The 23,555-nt window shown below is 44.8% G+C and overlaps 1 pseudogene; it reads right to left on the reverse strand.

Moving 5' to 3' along the window:
• The window catches only part of LOC138677007 (serine/threonine-protein kinase N1-like), a 108,101-nt pseudogene that overhangs the window by 37,377 nt on the left and 47,169 nt on the right, over window positions 1-23,555 (reverse strand).

Here is a 23,555-nt window from a genome sequence, read left to right on the forward strand (position 1 = left end):
ACTAGCTTCTAGCGTAAATATGGGTATAGGGGATTTTTCCGTGGGGGGGCTAGTGCCGGCATGGGTGTCATATTGCAGGGGCTAAAGGATTTGATTAGGCTTTGGGATTTGAGGGGTGGTCAGGGAGAATCATCACCAGTGTCCGCCTGGATGGGTAATGTGAGGGACAGGGGAGTGATAGATGCCGACGGGGAGGTGGGTTCCTTTAGGACAGTACAAAGTACAATGACGGGGGCTTCAATGGCTGCTGGGGAGGTAGCGGCAGTTGGCAGTGAAGTAAAGGGCCAGGGATCTTCGGCATTAGATGGCGGGGAAAAAGATAAGGACGAATCGGTACGGTTAGACGATGCGGCAAAAGGGGAAGTGTACGTCTGATTTGAGGGGCCTTTGGGGGCACATTTGAAACAGGAGGTAAAATAAAAAATCTGGAAATATGGAAAATATGTTGAAATATTTTCATAACTTCCGCTGGAACGTTTTAATTTAGATAGGACTCGTAGGGACGATTCTAAAAAAGAGGACGAGGACAGGAGGAGATTTGGGATGATTCCCCGCACTTTCTCTAATTGGCTACAGGTATTTGCTATTTTAGCTAGTGTCATCGGGGAAAAGTCACCGGAGAATTGTGCCCCCTTGTTTTGTTATATGGATGCAGTTGGAGAAGCGTATAGAGTTTATGGGGGACAGGGTTGGCTTAGATACGATGAGCAATTCCGTCAGCGGAAGCTGGACCGACCAAGCATCTGTTGGGATCATAAAGACATTGCTTTATGGATGAGAGTAGCAGCTCCGGGTAGATCAGGACAGGGATCTCAGTCATTTCTCGGGGGCACCGTGGGTTCGGGACAATCAGGGCACTTGGTGGCAATACAAAAAGGACTGTGTTCTTCCTTTAAGAAGGGTTCGGGGCCAAATGTAAATTTAAACACGAGTGTTCATCGTGCGGAGGCAATCATGGGGCATCGAGAATGTTTCGGGGAGGGAAACAGAAAGGGTGAGATGGGTTTGAAAAAAGGAGTGACACCAGTGCGTCTGGCAGAGATAGAGCAGTTTCTAAGTAGGTACCCAAATAGGGAAGCGGCATCCGTATTACGGGACGGTTTTAGGAATGGGTTTACGATTCCTTTTGTGAATGTTAAGGTGCAGTTATCAACAAAAAATTTAAAGTCAGCCTACGAATTTCAGGAAGTGGTCACAGAGAAATTGAATAAAGAAGTGGCGTTAGGTAGAATGGCTGGTCCATTTCGCTCAATGCCCATTGAGAATTTGAGGGTCTCACCTTTGGGGGTAGTTCAGAAAAAAAGAGGCTAATAAATTCAAGTTGATTCATCACCTTTCGTTTTCAAAAGGTTTATCGGTTAATGATGGCATTGGCCCACAATTGTGTTCGGTTTTGTATACGGATTAGACATTGTGGGCAGGGGGCTTGGTTGGCAAAAACAGACATTGAGGCTGCGTTTCGCTTGCTACCAGTTAATCCGGGTAGTTTGCATTTGTTGGGGTGTTTTTGGAACAAGGGTTTTTACGTGGATCATTGCTTGCCAATGGGGTGTTCACTGTCATGTGTGTATTTCGAAATGTTCAGCACATTTTTGGAATGGACAGTAAAAGACGTGTCTGGGCTTCGGTTTTGTATTCATTATCTCGATGATTTTTTGTTTGTTGGTTCGGCGCACTCTGCAGATTGTTCGGTTTTGCTTCACACAATGGAGGGAGTGGCGAAGAAGTTCGGAGTTCCGTTGGCAGCGGAAAAAAATGTGGGTCCTGTAACATCATTGAGCTTTCTGGGTATTGAGATAGATATGGTCACGATGGAGTGCAGGCAGCCAGAGGAAAAATTGGTGGACATGAGAACGGAAGCGGGTAACTGGGCTGAAGAAGGTAACGTTGCACGAGGTTCAATCATTGCTGAGAAAGTTGAATTTCGCATGTCAGATCATGCCGATGGGCAGAGCATTGTGTTGTAGGCTGTCTTTGGCTACGGCAGGGATTCAAGTGCCGTCACATTTCATTAGACTTAGGAAGGCGTTGAAGGATGATTTGAAGGTGTGGGCACTTTTCTTGGACTCATACAATGGGAAGTCACTGTGGATTGCACCAGTGGTGCTAGCCGAGTCCCTGGGCATTCTGGTGGGTTCAGCTGATGAGCAAGGATTTAGCTTGTTTTTCAGGAACAGTTGGTTGGTGTGCCACTGGCCGCGAATGTGGGTAGAGAAGGGCTTATAGGTCAATCAGGTGTTGTGCGGGGTATTCCCTATTGCTGTAGCGCTATCATTGTGGGAAGAGAGCGAATAAAAAGATTTGTTTTGGTTGCAGAATCGGAGGGGGCTGTGAAGGCCATAAATTCGCTGTCATCATCCGATCCGGCTCTGCTGAAAGTTTTACAGCACATGGTGTGGGTAGGCTTGCAGTGTAATTTATGGGTCATGGCGGAATTCCGGCCTAATAAAAATTACCCTATCCTTGAAGCTCTTTCTTGTTCACAGTGGGATTGTGTTCGGGAATTGGCACCTCAAGCGGAAATCAAAGGATTGGCGTGCCCAGAGGACTTATGGAATCTTCTGTTGGGGCAGCAAGAGATCTGATATCCAGATCCTTGGCGGCTGGGACATGGTCACATTACGTTAGGGCATGGAACATATGGGAGGATTGGAAAGCTAAATTGGGGACGGGTTTGGAGGATGAGAACCAGTTGCTGTTGCTAATGGGGCATAATTGGGAATCAGGATGGTCAGTCCCGAAAGTTAATAATTTTTTATCAGGTCTAGCTTTTGGCTTTAAGTTCAGAGAGTTGCAAGATTTGACCAAGTCGTTTTTGGTTCTTAAAGTGATAAGGGGGTGGCGAAAAGGTTGGAAGGTCATGGATGGGAGGCATCCCGTGTCTTATGAAGTACTATTGATTTTAGGGGAGCAATTGGTGGACATTTCTTCTACTCCAACGGAGGTAATTCAAACTGGCCTTTTCCTTGGCATTTTTTGGCGCGTTTCGTTTGGGAGAGTTGGTTAGCCCTTCCAGATATCGCAAAGGGGGTTTGCTTAGACAAGATGTGGATATGTATGGGGACAGGTTGGTGATATTTTTACGGTATTCAAAAACAGATATGGAGGGAAAGGGTTGTAGGGTAGTTCTTTTCGAGGTAAACTGTTCCCCTCTATGTCCTTTACACTGTTTTAGACAATTCTCGAGGGGTTCGGTTTAGGGAAGCGATCCGTTGTTAGTACACCAGGATGATTCATTCTTATCTTGTTTTCAGTTCATAACAGTATTTAAACGCTGTTTATCAAGAGGATTGGCCGTTGGGAGTCGTACATTCGCCCGTCTCTGATCTAAGTGGTGTTGTCTGGTTGATGACTGGGTAGTGATTTTCGGTTGTTATGGTTGTGGTGTTGTGTTTTTTTTTCTCTTTCAGTGCCGGGGCCATTGCTCAAGTGGATTATGGGTCATTCCTTCGTCTTTTGGGCAGCGTTGAGAGCAGACGTTTGTCCACAAGGGAGACAACTGGGTGTGCTGAAGACATCGGCAGTCTTGAGGTGGATCGGTAATTGAGGGATGACATGGAAACAACTGTTACCCGAGTTTCACAGATTTAGTCATTTGGATCAGGCGCCGGACTTGTTGGTGATACATTTAGGGGGCAATGACCTAGGGAAGCGTCCATGCAGAGAATTGATTAATGACATTAAATATGACTTGTTGATGCTGTGGTCTATGTTTCCATGACTGCTGGTGATCTGGTCAGATATCATCCCCAGAAAAGTGTGGTATGGGGCACGGTCCATGCAAGCTTTAAACAGGGCCAGGACAAAAGTGAATAGAGCAGTTTCCCGCTTTATGGTCAGAAATGGGGCTATTGTGATTCGGCATGTTGATTTGGAATCGGGTAAAGGCGAGTTCTGGAGGAAGGATGGTATTCACTTGAATGCAATTGGTCTGGATTTATGGTGCTTGGCGATACAAGAGGGCATTGAGAAGGGGTTGTTGGTGTGGCGTGACATAAATGTTTGAGGGGTCAGAACATTTATGCTGGTGGCGGGGGGGAGGAGGTCCTCGAAATTGGTGGTGCTAATAAAGGGCGGCTCGGAGGGGGGGGGACTTAAAGGTCCTGGACTCCCCGTGATGTGGTTTAAATGGTATGGAATATAGTGGTCACACGTATGAGGTGACTGGGTCCGTGGGTATTTTGGTGGATATTGGCCAGGCGAGTCTCTTAGTGTCTCTGAGCTGGTGCGTAGCCGCTAGAGGCAAGACGCGACCTGGAGGCCAAGTTTCTGGACATTGACCTGAGTTGGTTACTTATTGGGGCTTCGAGGACCGCCCTCCCCGTGGATAATGTTAAACAAATAAACCGTTATGTTAAATGTTAATAAAGGCTGCTGTGGCCAATTTATCCAAATGAAGGTATGGTGAGTCGTTATTTGGGCGGAGTACTTTGGGTTGGGTAGGTCGAATACGTTTTTATAAAGGTTGGTTTATAGGTGAAAATCACAGGTATCACGATTACCCTATGTCATGAAACAGTAACTTCTGGCATCTCCACAAAAATTATTGCACAGGCTTTCCCAGGAGACAGGCATGACATATTCCATATGTCAACGAGCAGCCAAGAAAGGTTGTGTTTGTCCATACAGAGACACTGTACGGATTTAACAAAGCCGGATATTTCCTTTTGGGGCATTTGAGGGGTCAGGTGTATAATAACAAGCCACAAATATTACAGGCACTTCGTGAGAATATGGAATGAGAAATTCAGGCTATGACTCCAGACAACCTGCCGTATACATTCAACAATATGGAGTGGCGTGTGCAGATGTGCTTGGATCTGAACAGTAGACATTTTCAACACCAAAAATATAAGTTTGTCATGAACCAAAGTATGTACAGTCCAAATTTCAGTACAATAGATAATCTTTTTTAGAAGTTATAGAAATGTTTCAGAGTAAAGTAGAGAGTGAATCGCCCTGTACAATGTATATTGGGTCTGGGTTGTACATCAAGGACTATGAATGACATCATCAGAAGAATTAACTATGTGCCATATCTAAATATGACTTATGGTATAAGGTTGAGCTTACCCTTTTTCCCTCTTATGTGTGGTTTTTAGTCTGGCAATGTAATATTTTCTCAGTGACACTATATGGTGGCAGCAAAGAGCATGTGCAGCCGAAATTATATGGGAAGCAGAAACCACATGAAAAGTAATTGCTCCAGTATGGCCCATTAAACTCAGGCCCACAGCAGTCAAGTTGGTGGTTCTGAACTTAATGGAAGCTACTTTTGTGGTCAACCATTTAATTGTTCACAGAAACTATTTCAATAAAATGTCTTTTATTCACACCTCATTGACCGCACTTTTGTCCTGAGCCTTGACACCTCCCAGCATCCTCAGGGCATTCTCTGCTCCTTCTGACACTGCCCACTCGATCCGATAGTGGTGTCTCAGCTCCTCGATGTGCATTTCAGTGTGTGATAATTCAGTCGTGCCTAGGCAGAATGACATCATACAATTAGAATAATCTTTTATATACTGAAGCCTCCCATATACTATAGATTAAAGGGGTTGTACCAAGACTGAAAGTTATCCCCTGTCCGTAGGGGGTCAGACTGCTTATACAACCACCAATCCTGAGGATGAGAGTCTGAAGAGCTCTGCGAGAAAAGAGCATAGGTAATACATGCATCCATCTCTGCTCTATTCAGTGTCTATGGGACTGCCGGGGATAGGCGAGTACATAATGGTTCCGTAGAGAAAGAATAATGCGCCATATTCTAAGGATTGGTGGTTATCCCCAGTGGTCAGACCCCTACGATTGAAAAGTTATAATTTCCCAACTTGATGCCACCCCTTTACAGTTCGCCAAACCTGGTGATTTTGGTAGGACTAGAAAACCACCCATTGTGTATGGGAACCACCCTACAGATGAAGTAAGAGGAGAATAGGATCGGGCAGTGTAAACTCTACTCCTGATCCTATTAGTTCCAAGGTAGTTACAACGGCACCAGAGTAGGCTGGCAGTGGCCTAATACACTCTCCTCATAGAGATCACAAGAATGCCTAGCTGAGCTGAGCTATGTATTGGTTCACAGGTGAGTTCACCGCAGGTCAAATTCACTGCAGTGAAATTCTCCCAGTGAACTGCGGTGACCTCACCTCTGCATTGTGAGACTTTTTCTCCCTGTGGTAGCGGGAATCTCACCGAAGTCGCCAGAGTTCAGGGTCCCAGCTGGAAACGCAGCCTCAGTGACCGGAGGTAACCTTGATGACGTCACCGCTAGTCACTGATGCTGCTCATTCCTCAGTGATCCTCAGCCTGGATGGTCGCATCTTGGCACCGTTCAGATATGGATTTCGGCATGGGACAGAACGACGGACAGGTGAGGGATATTGTTGTCTTTTATTTTTATTTTATTACAGAAGACAAGGTGGAATAGGAGTTAGGTGAGTATAACTGAGTTTATTTTTAAATAAAAATGGAAAACTGTTTTGTTTTATTTCAAATAAAGGGCTTTATTCTGGCTGTGTCTTTATTTAACATATAAATATAGGATTGGTAATGGAGAGGTGTCTTATAAACACCTCTCCAACACTAAGCCGTGGGTTTGATGTCACCGGACAATACAAAGGTGACATCAACCCCACAAATATGAACCACACTTACCACCGCTACAGGGCAAGTGGGAATAGCTGGGAAAAGCACCAGAATTGGTGGATCTAATAGATGTGCCTTTTCTGGGCGGCTGTGGGCTGCTATTTTTAGGCTGGGGGGAGCCAATATCCATGGCTCCTTACCAGCCTGAGAACACCAGCCCGCAGCTGTGAGCTTTTAGCAAGGCTGGTTGTCAAAAATTGGGGAACCCTATGCCATTTTTTAAAATTATTTAAGTTAAAAAAAATCGGAGAGGGGACCCCTCTATTTTTGATAACCAGCCTTACTAATGCATACAGCTGAGGGTTGCAGCCCCCGGCTGTGACTTTTGCCTGGCTGGTTCTCAAAAATACAGGGAACTCACACTGTATTTTTTTTTATTATTTACTTAAAGCGCAGGTGTCGGCTGATGAATACTCCCATCAGCCGCTCCTACTCTCACTGGCATTAGTGGCAGCAGGCGTCGGCTGATGGGAGCAGTAGTACCATCAGCTGACACCAGTGACCAGCGTCGGAACCGCGGCTGTCTGACCGGCGGTGATGATTTTACCGCTGATCAGATGCGGTGTTTGCCCTGCTGTCATGCACATGACAGTTTAGCAAACACTGGATATTCGGGGCCCCCATTCAAATAAATGGGGTCCGGATTCAGGTTCGGGTACTGTTCTGGTAACCAAACCCACACTTTTTGTAACTGTTAGGCCAAACCCCCCGGATATGAACAGCCAGATGTCCGCCCATCTCTTGACATCACAGCTCACAAAATCAGAAATAACAAAAGGAGTGTGGCTCAATGGAATCAAATATTGCTAAAAAGGACCATAAAAAATGCTCACCTTGACAAGTTCTGTGCTTGCAGGCACATCTCTGTTTAGCACAAATAGTTTGAACAATCAATGAACCTGGTGTCACGATACATTTTTGGATGCGTGGCAGCTCTGGTTCGACTATGATTTAAATGTAGCTTTTTTCCTTTCAGACCAGCAGGGGTTAATGTCAGTTTCCCTTGCTAGCAGTGTTCTGCAATTGCAGAGTTGCTAGGTCAACTGATGTGGGTGGGGATCACTTCCACCATCCTTTAAATAGTCACCTGATGCATGAGCTGACTGTCGGTGACAGAGCAATCTATGCTGACCAAGCCTGGAGTAAGGAGCTCTTTGGCTGCAGTGGTGAATCTGCTGGTTTCATGGAGTTTGTGTTCCGGGCGCCTTTCTTCTGCTGTGTGGTGCTTTGCAGCAAAGAAATGTTAAGCTAAGTTTGATGTTTTTACCCTGTCTTGTGTTTGTCACCGTGCCCTCTGTTGTACCATCTGCAGTGGTGAGGCTAGCGCCCTTGCCAGCCAGTGCACTAGCTAGGGCAGTGCGAGATGACAGCCAGTGATGAGGTTCCTGACGGCGGCGGGGAGAAGGACCCACATAGGGCATTAGAGGAATGCAGGGAAAGGCTCAGGTTGGAGCTCAGAAGGTGTCCATCCCTCATTCCTTATCAGTAGGGCCTTCCTCTCCCCATTTCCATCTATGGGTTCACCAACTAGACCAAACACCTTCATGCTCCAAGGTTAACTACAGTGATACTTAAAAGTCTGTAAAAATACTTGACTTTGTGACATTTTAAATGAGGAAAATGATCCAATATCTCATTTCTGTAAGTGGGGAAAGTATGTACACCTTTAGGATTATCTGATAATTTGAAGGCAAAATTCAAACAATTTGGTGTTTTCAAACAATTTGATGACAACCAGATGTAAGTAGATGACCTGTTTATTTAAAGAGCCAGTATCAAACTCTTATCTTCACAATACATGTTTGTTGAAGGGTATCATGGTATCATGGCATGAACAATGTAGATTTCTGAGGATCAGTGAAGAAAAGTTTTTGATGATCATCAGGCTGGAAAAGGTTACAAAACCATTTCTAAAGAGTTTGAACTCCACAAAATACAGTCAGACAAATTGTGTACATATGGAAAAAATTCAAGATCATTATTACTCTCCCCAGGAGTGGTCAACCAATAAAGATAATATTATCTTTATATCAACAGTAAAGAAATATTCTAAAAGAATATTGGTACCTGTCTGCAGTTTTCTAAAGATCACATGGACAAGCCAGAAAGCTATCAGGCAATGTTTTCTAACAGATGAGTCCAAAATAGAGCTTTTTTGTTTAAATGAGAAGCACTATGTTTGAAGAAAGAAAAACATTGCATTGTAAAATGTTCACACCATCTGTGTAAGGCCCCTTTCACACATCATTTTTTTGCCATCAGTCGCATTCCGTCGAATTTTGAAAAAAATGAATCTGGTGACTGATGCCGCCGGATCAGTTTTTTTCTCATAGACTTGTATTAGGGACGGATTGCGACGAATGGCCTCACATTTCATCTGTCATTCGCCAGATCCGTTGAAAATTGTTAGTCCGGCGGCTGGAGACAACGGACAAAGTAACGTTTTTTGTGTACGTCGAAAAATTGGACAGCGACGGATCCATCGCCGTTCGTAGTTTTGCTCAAATGGAAGTTTATGGGCACCAGATCCGTCAAATGATGCAATCCGGCAACGGATTCCATTTTTTTTAACTGAGCATGCTCCGATTTATTTAGGATCCAATTAGCCAGATCCGCTAGTCGTATCAGTGAAAAATACGAATCAGTTTTTCACAATGTGCAATGGATCCGTCAATCCATTGAGCCAACGGATTGTGACTGATGGAAAAAAACTGATGTGTGAAAGGGACCTTACATGGTGGAGGTAGTATCATGGTTTGGGCTCGTTTTGCTACATCAGGGCCAGCACAGCTTGGAATCATTGATAGAACAATAAATTTTGAATTATACCAGCACATTCTAAAAGAAAATTTCAGAACATCTGTCCAGGAGCGGAATCTCAACAGAACGTGGACTGTGCAACAAGACAGCAACCCAAAGAACACAAGTTGTTCTGCTAATGAATGGTTAAAGAACAATAATTTTAAAATTTTGGGATGGCCAAGTCACAGTCTTGACCTTAATCCTACAGAAATATTGTGGGAAGACTTGAAAAGAGCAGTTAATGGGAGAACACCCTCCAACATAAACAGAAATGAAGCTGTTCTATAGGGAGGATGGGGGAAAGTCCTCCAAGCCAATGTGCAGGACTAATCGACAATTTCTGGAAGCGCTTAGATGCCGTTATTGCTGGAGTCACACCAGATACAAAGCTGAAAGCAAAGGTTCACATACTTTTACTCACAGATATGTGATATTGGATCACTTTCTTCTTTTAAAAAAGATGACAGTCTAATATTTTAATACATTTGTTTGATTTGCTATACATATATATATGAAAGAGTTCCTACTGTTATAGTAATTAACCCCTTCATGACCGGGGGATTTTTCGTTTTTCCATGTTCGTTTTTCGCTCCCCTCCTTCCCAGAGCCATAACTTTTTTATTTTTCTGACAATTTGGCCATGTGAGGGCTTATTTTTTGCGGGACGAGTTGTACTTTTGAACGACATCATTGGTTTTAGCATGTCGTGTACTAGAAAACGGGAAAAAAATTCCAAGTGCGGTGAAATTGCAAAAAAAGTGCAATCCCACATTGGTTTTTTGTTTGGCTTTTTTGCTAGGTTCACTAAATGCTAAAACTGACCTGCCATTATGATTCTCCAGGTCATTACGAGTTCATAGACACCTAACATGACTAGGTTATTTTTTATCTAAGTGGTGAAAAAAAATTCCAAACTTTGCTAAAAAAAAAAAAAAAAAAAATTGCGCCATTTTCCGATACTCGTAGCGTCTCCATTTTTCATCATCTGGGGTTGGTTGAGGGCTTATTTTTTGCGTGCCGAAATGACGTTTTTAATGATAGCATTTCGGTGCAGATACGTTCTTTTGATCGCCCGTTATTGCATTTTAATGCAATGTCGCGGCGACCAAAAAAACGTAATTCTGGCATTTCGAATTTTTTTCCCGCTACGCTGTTTAGCGATCAGGTTAATACTTTTTTTAATTGATAGATCGGGCGATTCTGAGCGCGGCGATACCAAATATGCGTAGATTTGATATTTTTTTTATTGATTTATTTTGATTGGGGCGAAAGGGGGGTGATTTAAACTTTTATGTTTTTTTTATTTTTTTCACATTTTTTTAAACTTTTTTTTTTAACTTTTGCCATGCTTCAATAGCCTCCATGAGAGGCTAGAAGCAGGCATAGCACGATCGGCTCTGCTACATAGCAGCGATCTGCTGATCGCTGCTATGTAGCAGAATTGCACGTGTGCTGTGAGCGCCGACCACAGGGGGGCGCTCACAGCGACGGGCAATCAATAACCATAGAGGTCTCAAGGACCTCTATGGTTACCATTCACAAGCATCGCCGACCCCCGATCATGTGACGGGGGTTGGCGATGCCGTCATTTCCGGCCGCCCGGCCGGAAGCGGTAGTTAAATGCCGCTGTCTGCGTTTGACAGCGGCATTTAACTAGTTAATAGGTGCGGGCAGATGGCGATTCTGCCCGCGCCTATTACGGGCACATGTCAGCTGTTCAAAACAGCTGACATGTCCCGGCTTTGGTGCGGGCTCACTGCGGAGCCCTGCATCAAAGCAGGGGAGCCGGCATCGGACGGTATAGTACGTCCGATGCCGGTAAGGGGTTAAGCTACATAAAGTCCTAGTGTGGAAAGCATTATTGGCAGATACAATGACAGCATTAAACAAAGGGTGGCATACTTACAGTGGCTATGGAAAGTATTCAGACCTCTTTAAATTTTTCACTCTTTGTTTCATTGCAGCCATTTGGTAAATTCAAAAAAGTTCATTTTTTCTCATTAATGTACACTCGGCACCCCATCTTGACTGACTAAAAACAGAAATGTAGTAATTTTTGCAAATTTATTAAAAAAGAACAACTGAAATATCACATGGTCATAAGTATACAGTATACTTCTACTCAGTATTGAATAGAAGCACTCTTTTGAGCTAATACAGCCATGAGTCTTCTTGGGAATGATGCAACAAGCTTTTCACACCTAGATTTGGGGATTCTCTGCCATTCTTCCTTGCAGATCTTCTCCAGTTCCGTCAGGTTGGATGGTGAAAGTTGGTGGACAGATATTTTCAGGACTCTCCAGAGATGCTCAATTGGGTTTAGGTCAGGGCTCTGGCTGGGCCGGTCAAGAATGGTCACAGAGTTGTTCTGAAGCCATTCATTCATTTGTTATTTTAGCTGTGTGCTTAGGGTCATTGTCTTGTTGGAAGGTGAACCTTTGGCCAAGCCTGAGGTCCACAGCACTCTGGAAATGGTTTTCATCCAGGATATCTCTGTACTTGGCCGCTTTCATGTTTCCTTCAATAACAACCAGTCATCCTGTCCCTGCAGCTGAAAAACACCCCCATAGCATTATGCTGCCACCACCATGTTTCACTGTTGAGATTGTATTGGGCAGGTGATGAGCAGCGCCTGGGTTTCTCCACACATACTACTTAGAATTATCACCAAAAAGGTCTATCTTTGTCTCATCAGAGCAGAGAATCTTATTTCTCATAGTTTGAGAGCCCTTCATGTGTTTTTTTTTAGCAAACTTTATGCGGGCTTTCATATGTCTTGCACTGAGGAGAGGTTTCCGTCAGACCACTCTGCCATAAAGGCCTGACTGGTGGAGGGCTGCAGTGATAGTTGACTTTGTGAAACTTTCTCCCATCTCCCTACTGCATCTCTGGAGCTCAGCCACGGTGATCTTGGGATTCTTCTTTACCTCTCTCACCAAGGCTCTTTTCCACGATTGCTTAGTTTGGCTGGACGGCCAGGTCTAGGAAGACTTCTGGTGGTCCCAAACTTCTTCCATTTAAGGATTATGGAGACTACTGTGCTCTTAAGAACCTTGAGTACTGTAGAAATTCTGTTGTATCCTAGGCCAGATCTGTGCCTTGCCACAATTCTGTCTCTGAGCTCCTTGCCCAGTTCCTTTGACCTCATGATTCTCATTTGGTCTGACATGCACTGTGAGGTGTGAGGTCTTATATAGAAGGTGTGCGCCTTTCCAAATCAAGTCCTATCAGTTTAATTAAACATATCTTGACTCCAGTGAAGGAGTAGAACCATCTCAAGGAGGATCACAAGGAAATGGACAGCATGTGGTTTAAATATGAGTGTCTGAGCAAAGGGTCTGAATACTTATGACCATGTGATATTTCAGTTTTTCTTTTTTATTAAATTTGCAAAAATTACTACATTTCTGTTTTTTTCAGTCAAGATGTAATGCAGACTGTACATTAATGTGAAAAAATGAACTTTTTTGAATTTACCAAATGGCTGCAATGAAACAAAGAGTGAAAAATGTAAAGGGGTCTGAATACTTTCCGTACCCACTGTATCTAATAATGCTTACCTGCTCCTCCAGCGGACATCTCCTGGGTTGCCCTTCGGATCTGAGTGCGCAGGATATGGATCTTTTTGTCACTGTCGGACAACATCTGTTGAGCAGCTGAAAGCAGCTTCTTATCCTGTAATACAATGAGATTTAATCTGAGGGTAAAGCAAAAATCAAAGTTTGGTCATTTTGATGGGTTTAATCAGATATTGGCAATTTTTTGCATTACGGTAATTAGTGACATTGATTTTTGGAAAAATGACAGCACAGTATTAGCTTCTCAGATGTTACGATTCGTGGAGGGGTAGTGGTCCATACACTGACAGATAGCCCCTCCACTAACAACCATTCTTTCTCCTGCGATTTGGCTTTTTTTGCAGTTATGCTTACCAACACAACTGATGACAGCGAGAGAACAATCTGAAATACTACACAATAACTTCCTTTTTAAAAGGAACCTGTCACCCCCAAAATCGAAGATGAGCTAAGCCCACCAGCATCAGGGGCTTATCTACAGCATTCTGTAATGCTGTAGATACTGTAAGCACCCGATGTATCCTGAAAGCTGAGAAAAAGATTTTAGATTGTACTCACCTGGGGGGCGGTCCGATTCGATGGGCGTCGCGGTCCAGTCCGGGGCCTCCTATCTTCTTACGATGACGTCCTCCTCTTGTCCGGCATCAGGGGCTTATCTACAGCATCCTGAAAGATGAGAAAAAGAGGTTATATTATACTCACCCAGGGGCGGTCCCGCAGCGGTCCGGTCCGATGGTCGTCGCGGTCTGGTCCAGCGCCTCCCATCATTTTACAATGACGTCCTCTTCTTATATTTACGCTGCGGCTCTGGCGCAGGCGTACTTTGTCTACCCTGTTGAGGGCAGAGCAAAGTACTGCAGTGCGCAGGCACCGGGAAAGGTCAAAGAGGCCCAACGCCTGCACACTGCAGTACTTTGCTCTGCCCTCAATAAGGTAGACAAAGTACGCCTGCGCCGGAGCCGCAGCGTAAATATAAGAAGAGGACGTCATTGTAAAATGATGGGAGGCGCTGGACCAGACCGCGACGACCATCGGACCGGACCGCTGCGGGACCGCCCCTGGGTGAGTATAATATAACCTCTTTTTCTCATCTTTCAGGATGCTGTAGATAAGCCCCTGATGCCGGTGGGCTTAGCTCATCTTCGATTTTGGGGGTGGCAGGTTGCCGTTAACCCTTAAAGGGAACCTGTCACCAGGTTTGGCCGATACATGTTATTGCCATCACCTTTCAGGGCTGAAATATAACATTCTATAATGCTCTATCGCTTGTTATGAACAGGTGATTCAGAACCACAATGGACCTAGTGGTTAAGAGCACACAAAGTGACCTGATAGTTACTAACATAGAACGAGCTCTGAGACGTGGGAACTCTGCTGACCGCAATCCCTAATCCTATCATACCACACTAGAGGTAGCCGTGGATTGCGCCTAACGCTCCCTATGCAACTCGGCACAGCCTGAGAAACTAGCTAGCCCTGAAGATAGAAAAATAAGCCTACCTTGCCTCAGAGAAATTTCCCAAAGGAAAAGGCAGCCCCCCACATATAATGACTGTGAGTTAAGATGAAAATACAAACACAGAGATGAAATAGATTTTAGCAAAGTGAGGCCCGACTTACTGAATAGACCGAGGATAGGAAAGATAGCTTTGCGGTCAGCACAAAAACCTACAAACAACCACGCAGAGGGGGCAAAAAGACCCTCCGCACCGACTAACGGTACGGAGGTGCTCCCTCTGCGTCTCAGAGCTTCCAGCAAGCAAGAAAAACCAATATAGCAAGCTGGACAGAAAATATAGCAAACAAAAGTAACACAAGCAAAACTTAGCTTATGAAGGGCAGACAGGCCACAAGAACGATCCAGGAGAAAGCAAGACCAATACTGGAACATTGACTGGAGGCCAGGAACAAAGAACTAGGTGGAGTTAAATAGAGTAGCACCTAACGACTTAACCTCGTCACCTGAGGAAGGAAACTCAGAAGCCGCAGCCCCACTCACATCCACCAGAGGAAGCTCATAGACAGAACCAGCCGAAGTACGACTCATGACCACAGGAGGGAGCTTGACCACAGAATTCACAACAGTACCCCCCCCTTGAGGAGGGGTCACCGAACCCTCACCAGAGCTCCCAGGCCGACCAGGATGAGCCAAATGAAAGGCACGAACCAGATCGGCAGCATGAACATCAGAGGCAAAGACCCAGGAATTATCTTCCTGACCATAACCCTTCCACTTAACCAGGCACTGGAGTTTCCGTCTCGAAATACGAGAATCCAAAATCTTCTCCACTATATACTCCAACTCCCCCTCAACCAAAACCGGGGAAGGAGGATCAACGGATGGAACCACAGGTGCCACGTATCTCCGCAACAATGACCTATGGAATACGTTATGGATGAAAAAAGAAGCTGGAAGGGTCAAACGAAAAGACACAGGATTAAGAACCTCAGAAATCCTATATGGACCAATGAAACGAGGCTTAAACTTAGGAGAGGAAACTTTCATAGGAATATAACGAGATGACAACCAAACCAAATCCCCAACACGAAGTCGGGGACCCACACAGCGCCTGTGGTTAGCGAAACGTTGAGCCTTCTCCTGAGACAATGTCAAATTGTCCACCACATGAGTCCAAATCTGCTGCAACCTATCCACCACAGTATCCACACCAGGACAGTCAGAAGACTCAACCTGCCCTGAAGAGAAACGAGGATGGAAACCAGAATTGCAGAAAAACGGCGAAACCAAAGTAGCCGAGCTGGCCCGATTATTAAGGGCGAACTCAGCTAAAGGCAAAAAGGACACCCAATCATCCTGATCGGCAGAAACAAAATATCTCAGATATGTTTCCAAGGTCTGATTGGTTCGTTCAGTCTGGCCATTTGTCTGAGGATGGAAAGCCGAGGAAAAAGACAAATCAATGCCCATCCTAGCACAAAAGGCTCGCCAAAACCTCGAAACAAACTGGGAACCTCTGTCAGAAACGATGTTCTCCGGAATGCCATGTAAACGAACCACATGCTGGAAGAACAATGGCACCAAATCAGAGGAGGAAGGCAATTTTGACAAGGGTACCAAATGGACCATCTTAGAGAAGCGATCACAAACAACCCAAATGACCGACATTTTTTGAGAGACGGGGAGATCCGAAATAAAATCCATAGAGATATGTGTCCATGGCCTCTTCGGGACTGGCAAGGGCAAAAGCAACCCACTGGCACGAGAACAGCAGGGCTTAGCCCGAGCACAAATCCCACAGGACTGCACAAACGAACGCACATCCCGTGACAGAGATGGCCACCAAAAGGATCTAGCCACCAAATCTCTGGTACCAAAGATTCCAGGATGACCAGCCAACACCGAACAATGAACCTCAGAGATAACTCTACTCGTCCATTTATCAGGGATAAACAGTTTCTCCGCTGGGCAACGGTCAGGTCTATTAGCCTGAAATTTTTGCAGCACCCGCCGCAAATCAGGGGAGATGGCAGACAAAATTACCCCCTCTTTGAGAATACCCGCCGGCTCAGACAAACCCGGAGAGTCGGGCACAAAACTCCTAGACAGGGCATCCGCCTTCACATTTTTAGAGCCCGGAAGGTACGAAACCACAAAGTCAAAACGGGAGAAAAACAGCAACCAACGAGCCTGTCTAGGATTCAACCGTTTGGCAGACTCGAGATAAGTCAAGTTCTTGTGATCAGTCAAGACCACCACGCGATGCTTAGCTCCTTCAAGCCAATGACGCCACTCCTCGAATGCCCACTTCATGGCCAGCAACTCTCGATTGCCAACATCATAATTACGCTCAGCAGGCGAAAACTTCCTGGAAAAGAAGGTGCATGGTTTCATCACCGAGCCATCAGAACTTCTTTGCAACAAAACAGCCCCTGCTCCAATCTCAGAAGCATCAACCTCGACCTGGAACGGGAGCGAAACATCTGGTTGGCACAACACAGGGGCAGAAGAAAAACGACGCTTCAACTCTTGAAAAGCTTCCACAGCAGCAGAAGACCAATTGACCACATCAGCACCCTTCTTGGTTAAATCAGTCAACGGTTTAGCAATATTAGAAAAATTATTGATGAAGCGACGATAAAAATTAGCAAAGCCCAGGAACTTTTGCAGACTCTTCAGAGATGTCGGCTGAGTCCAATCATAAATGGCCTGAACTTTAACAGGGTCCATCTCGATAGTAGAAGGGGAAAAAATGAAACCTAAAAATGAAACCTTCTGAACACCAAAGAGACACTTTGACCCCTTTACAAACAAAGAATTCGCACGCAGGACCTGGAACACCATTCTGACCTGCTTCACGTGAGACTCCCAATCATCCGAGAAGACCAAAATATCATCCAAGTATACAATCAGGAATTTATCCAGGTACTCTCGGAAGATGTCATGCATAAAGGACTGAAACACTGATGGAGCATTAGAAAGCCCGAATGGCATAACCAGGTACTCAAAATGGCCCTCGGGCGTATTAAATGCTGTTTTCCATTCATCGCCCTGTTTAATACGCACAAGATTATACGCACCACAAAGATCTATCTTGGTGAACCAACCAGCCCCCTTAATCCGAGCAAACAAATCAGACAGCAGCGGCAAGGGGTACTGAAATTTGACTGTGATTTTATTTAGAAGGCGGTAATCAATACAAGGTCTCAGCGAACCATCCTTCTTGGCCACAAAAAAGAACCCTGCTCCCAACGGCGACGACGACGGGCGAATATGACCCTTCTCCAAGGATTCCTTTACGTAACTCCGCATAGCGGCGTGCTCAGGCACAGACAAATTAAACAGTCGACCTTTAGGAAACTTACTACCAGGAATCAAATCGATAGCACAATCACAATCCCTATGCGGAGGTAGGGCACTGGACTTGGGCTCATCAAATACATCCCGGTAATCCGACAAGAACTCTGGGACCTCAGAAGGGGTGGATGATGAAATAGACAGAAATGGAACATCACCATGTACCCCCTGACACCCCCAGCTGGACACAGACATTGATTTCCAATCCAATACTGGGTTATGGACTTGTAGCCATGGCAACCCCAACACGACCACATCATGCAGATTATGCAACACCAAAAAGCGAATATCCTCCTGATGCGCAGGAGCCATGCACATGGTCAGCTGGGTCCAGTACTGAGGCTTATTCTTGGCCAAAGGCGTAGCATCAATTCCTCTCAATGGAATAGGATACTGCAAGGGCTCCAAGAAAAACCCACAGCGCCTAGCAAATTCCAAGTCCATCAAATTCAGGGCAGCGCCTGAATCCACAAATGCCATGACAGAATAGGATGACAAAGAGCAGATCAAAGTAACGGACAAAAGAAATTTCGACTGTACCGTACCAATGGTGGCAGACCTAGCGAACCGCTTAGTGCGCTTAGGACAATCGGAGATAGCATGAGTGGAATCACCACAGTAAAAACACAGCCCATTCTGACGTCTGTGTTCTTGCCGTTCAGCTCTGGTTAAAGTCCTATCGCACTGCATAGGCTCAGGTCCATGCTCAGATAATACCGCCAAATGGTGCACAGTTTTACGCTCATGCAAGCGTCGACCGATCTGAATGGCCAAAGACATAGACTCATTCAGACCAGCAGGCATAGGAAATCCCACCATGACATCCTTAAGGGCTTCAGAGAGACCTTTTCTGAAAATTGCTGCCAGCGCACATTCATTCCATTGAGTGAGCACAGACCACTTCCTAAACTTCTGACAATATATCTCTACCTCATCCTGACCCTGACACAGAGCCAGCAAATTTTTCTCTGCCTGATCCACTGAATTAGGTTCATCATACAGCAATCCGAGCGCCAGAAAAAACTCATCAATATTACATAATGTAGGATCTCCTGGCGCAAGGGAAAATGCCCAGTCTTGAGGGTCGCCACGTAATAAAGAAATAATGATCTTAACTTGTTGAACTGGGTCACCAGAGGAGCGGGCTTTCAAAGCCAGAAACAGTTTACAATTATTCTTAAAGCTCAGAAACTTAGCTCTATCTCCAGAAAACAAATCAGGAATAGGAATTCTTGGTTCTAACATAGAATTCTGAACCACAAAGTCTTGAATATTTTGTACTCTTGCAGTGAGATGATCCACACAAGAAGACAGATCTTTAATGTCCATCGCTACACCTGTGTCCTGAACCACCCAAATGTCTAGGGTAAAAGAAAGACAAAACACAGTACAGAGAAAAAAAAATGGTCTCAGAACTTCTCTTTTCCCTCTATTGAGAAGCATTAGTACTTTGGGCCTCCAGTACTGTTATGAACAGGTGATTCAGAACCACAATGGACCTAGTGGTTAAGAGCACACAAAGTGACCTGATAGTTACTAACATAGGACGAGCTCTGAGACGTGGGAACTCTGCTGACCGCAATCCCTAATCCTATCATACCACACTAGAGGTAGCCGTGGATTGCGCCTAAAGCTCCCTATGCAACTCGGCACAGCCTGAGAAACTAGCTAGCCCTGAAGATAGAAAAATAAGCCTACCTTGCCTCAGAGAAATTTCCCAAAGGAAAAGGCAGCCCCCCACATATAATGACTGTGAGTTAAGATGAAAATACAAACACAGAGATGAAATAGATTTTAGCAAAGTGAGGCCCGACTTACTGAATAGACCGAGGATAGGAAAGATAGCTTTGCGGTCAGCACAAAAACCTACAAACAACCACGCAGAGGGGGCAAAAAGACCCTCCGCACCGACTAACGGTACGGAGGTGCTCCCTCTGCGTCTCAGAGCTTCCAGCAAGCAAGAAAAACCAATATAGCAAGCTGGACAGAAAATATAGCAAACAAAAGTAACACAAGCAAAACTTAGCTTATGAAGGGCAGACAGGCCACAAGAACGATCCAGGAGAAAGCAAGACCAATACTGGAACATTGACTGGAGGCCAGGAACAAAGAACTAGGTGGAGTTAAATAGAGCAGCACCTAACGACTTAACCTCGTCACCTGAGGAAGGAAACTCAGAAGCCGCAGCCCCACTCACATCCACCAGAGGAAGCTCATAGACAGAACCAGCCGAAGTACCACTCATGACCACAGGAGGGAGCTTGACCACAGAATTCACAACAATCGCTATTCTTGGTACGGCGCCTCCCATATTCTTGCGATGCCGCCCTCCTGCTTGGTTTGTGAGGATGAGACGCGGCCCTGCATTATCCACACAGTCTGCTCGACATCACGCTCCTGCACAGATGTACTTATCTTCCCTATTGAGGGCAGAGCAAAGTACTGCAGTGTGCAGGCACCAGGAAAGGTCAGAGAGGCCCAGCGCAGGTTGGTGGGGGCAGATATACAGCATTATAGGATGCTGTATATAATACCTGAAAGGTGGTGCCTGTAACTCATATCGGCCAAACCTGGAGACAGTTTCCCTTTAACTACCTGGAGGTATTTTTGGTTTTGCATTTTCATTTTTTGCTCCCCTTGCAAGAAATGTGCAATCCCGCAGTTGTTTTTTTTTTACCATGTTCACTTAATGCTAAAACTGACCTGCCATTATGATTCTCCAGGTCATTACAAGTTCACAGACACCAAACATGTCTAGGTTCTTTTATATTTAAGTGGTGAAAAAAAATTCCAAAGATTGTTAAAAAAAAGTGCCATTTTCCGATACCCATAGCGTCTCCATTTTTCGTGATCTCAGGTTGGGTGAGGGCTTATTTTTTGTGTGCCGAGCTGATGTTTTTAATAATACCATTTTGGTGCATATATGATCTTTTGATCACCTGTTATTGCATTTTAATGCCCTGTGGGCAGCACGGTGGCTCAGTGGTTAGCACTGCAGCCTTGCAGCGCTGGAGTCCTGGGTTCTAATCCCACCCAGGACAACATCTGCAAAGAGTTTGTATGTTCTCCCCGTGTTTGCGTGGGTTTCCTCCGGGTTCTCCGGTTTCCTCCCACATTCCAAAGACATACTGATAGGATATTTAGATTGTGAGCCCCATCGGGGACAGTGATGATAATGTGTGCAAACTGTAAAGCGCTGCGGAATATGTTAGCGCTATATAAAAATAAAGATTATTATTATGTTGCGGCAACAAAAAAAAACAGTAATCCTGGCATTTTTACTTTTTTTTCTTGTTATGCCATTTAGCAATCGGGTTATTTTTTTTATAAAATGATAGATCAGATGATTCTGAATGCGGCGATACCAAATATGTGTATGTTTGATTTTTTTATTGTTTTATTTTGAATAGGGCGAAACTTATATATTTTCTATTTTTGTAATATTTTTTAAAACTTTTTTTTCACTTTTGGCATGCTTCAATAGTCTCTATGGGAAACTAGATGCTGCCATAATTTCATCGGCTCTGCTACATACAAGTGACGATAAGAGCACCTGAATGTAGCAGAATTGCTCATTTGCTATGAGCGACGACCACCGGGTGGCGCTCATAGCAATCCAGCAGTGACAACCATAGAGGTCTGCTGGAGACCTCTGGTTGTCATGCCAACCCATCAGTGACCTGCAATCACGTGATGGTGTCACCGATGGGTGGGATTTCCGGTGCGCTTGCCGGAAGTGCGCAATAAATGCCGCTGTCAGAGACAGCATCAGGCTCGGACTGGCCCATAGGGGAACAGGGGAATTCCCCCGTGGACCCCTGTGCAGACACGGGCCCCCAACCCTACTATATGGGTAGTCCTTGACATAATTCACATGATTTACTCTGTACAGAAAAAACAGCATCTCATAATTGATTAACCAAATTACCTCGTTTATTATTATATAGATATATAGGTAAATTTGTGAACGAGAGTAGTGTAATATTTGTTTGCAGATGCAAAGTTGGCCCCTAAGGTCATTGTTACTGGTGGGCCCTTGGCACCCCAGTCCGACACTGGACAGCGGCATTTAGCTAGTTAACTAGTTAACAGCTGCAGGTGGATAGCGATTCTTCCGATGGCTGTTAGAGGCACATGTCAGCTGTTCAAAACAGCTGACATGTGCCGGAAAATGTGGGCTCAGCGCCAGTGCCAACATCAAAGGGAGGGCATCCGACATCGGCCTAGCATTACTCTCAATGTCAGAAAGGGGTTAACATGTATCTATATTGATGTATAGATGTGGGAAAGTTGATGTGTGTGGGGTCTCCCGTCTCTCACTCACTAGATATTTGAGGAAATACAAATCAGACATTTTTCAGTGCCTGATGTTTTTATTCTTCCTTGAGATAAGACACCTTTAGCAGTGGCTTAATCCCATGTCCTAATTGAGAGCACACACATGCTCGGCCAAAAGGAGTGTATATGTGTATAGGGGAGTTGGGGGACAAACAGAGCATCTTTTCAAATGACTGCTACAGATGCTTCTCACAAAATTAGAATATCATCAAAAAGTTAATTTATTTCAATCCTTCAATACAAAAAGTTAAACTCATATTATATAGTAATTACGAACAGAGTGATCTATTTCAAGTGTTTATTTATGTTAATGTTGATGATTATGGCTTACAGCCAATGAAAACCCAAAAGTCATTATCTCATTAAATTTGAATAATTACTAAACAACACCTGCAAAGGCTTCCTAAGAGTTCAAAAAGGTCCCTTACACTTTTTCAGTAGGCTCCACAATCATGGGGAAGACTTCACAGATGTCCAGAAGGCCGTCACTGACACACTCCACAAGGAGGGTAAGCCACAAAAGGGCATTGCTAAAGAAGCTGGCTGTTCACACAGTGCTGTATCCAAGCATATTAATGGAAAGTTGAGTGGAAGGAAAAAGTGTGGTAGAAAAAAGTGCACAAGCAACCGGGATAACCGCAGCCTTGAAAGGATTGTTAAGAAAAGGCCATTCAAAAATTGGGGGAGATTCACAAGGAGTGGACTGCTGCTGGAGTCATTGCTTCAAGAGCCACCACACACAGATGTATCCAGGACATGGGCTACAAGTGTCACATTCCTTGTGTCAGGCCACTCGTGACCAATAGACAACGCCAGAAACGTCTTACCTGGGCCAAGGAGAAAAAGAACTGGACTGTTGTCAGTGGTCCAAGGTGTTGTTTTCAGATGAAAGTAAATTTTGCATTTCATTTGGAAACCAAGGTCCCAGAGTCTGGAGGAAGAGTGGAGAGGCCACAATCCAAGCTGCTGGAGGTCTAGTGTGAAGTTTCCACAATCAGTGATGGTTTGGGGAGCCATGTCATCTGCTGGTGTAGGTCCACTGTGTTTTACCAAGACCAAAGTCAGTGCAGCCGTCTAACAGGAAATTTTAGAGCACTTCATGCTTCCCTCTGCCGACAAGCTTTCTGGAGATGGAAATGTCATTCTCCAGCAGGACTTGGCACCTGTCCACACTGCCAAAAGTACCAATAACTGGTTTACAAACAAAAGTATCACTGTGCTTGATTGGCAGCAAACTCGACTGACCTTAACCCTATAGATAATCTATGGGATATTGTCAAGAGGAAGATGAGAGACACCAGACCCAAAAAAGCAGACGAGCTGAAGGCTGCTATCAAAGCAACCTGGGCTTCCATAACACCTCAGCAGTGCCA

This window comes from Ranitomeya imitator, chromosome 4 (assembly GCF_032444005.1).
Source record: "Ranitomeya imitator isolate aRanImi1 chromosome 4, aRanImi1.pri, whole genome shotgun sequence".
NCBI lineage: Eukaryota > Metazoa > Chordata > Amphibia > Anura > Dendrobatidae > Ranitomeya > Ranitomeya imitator.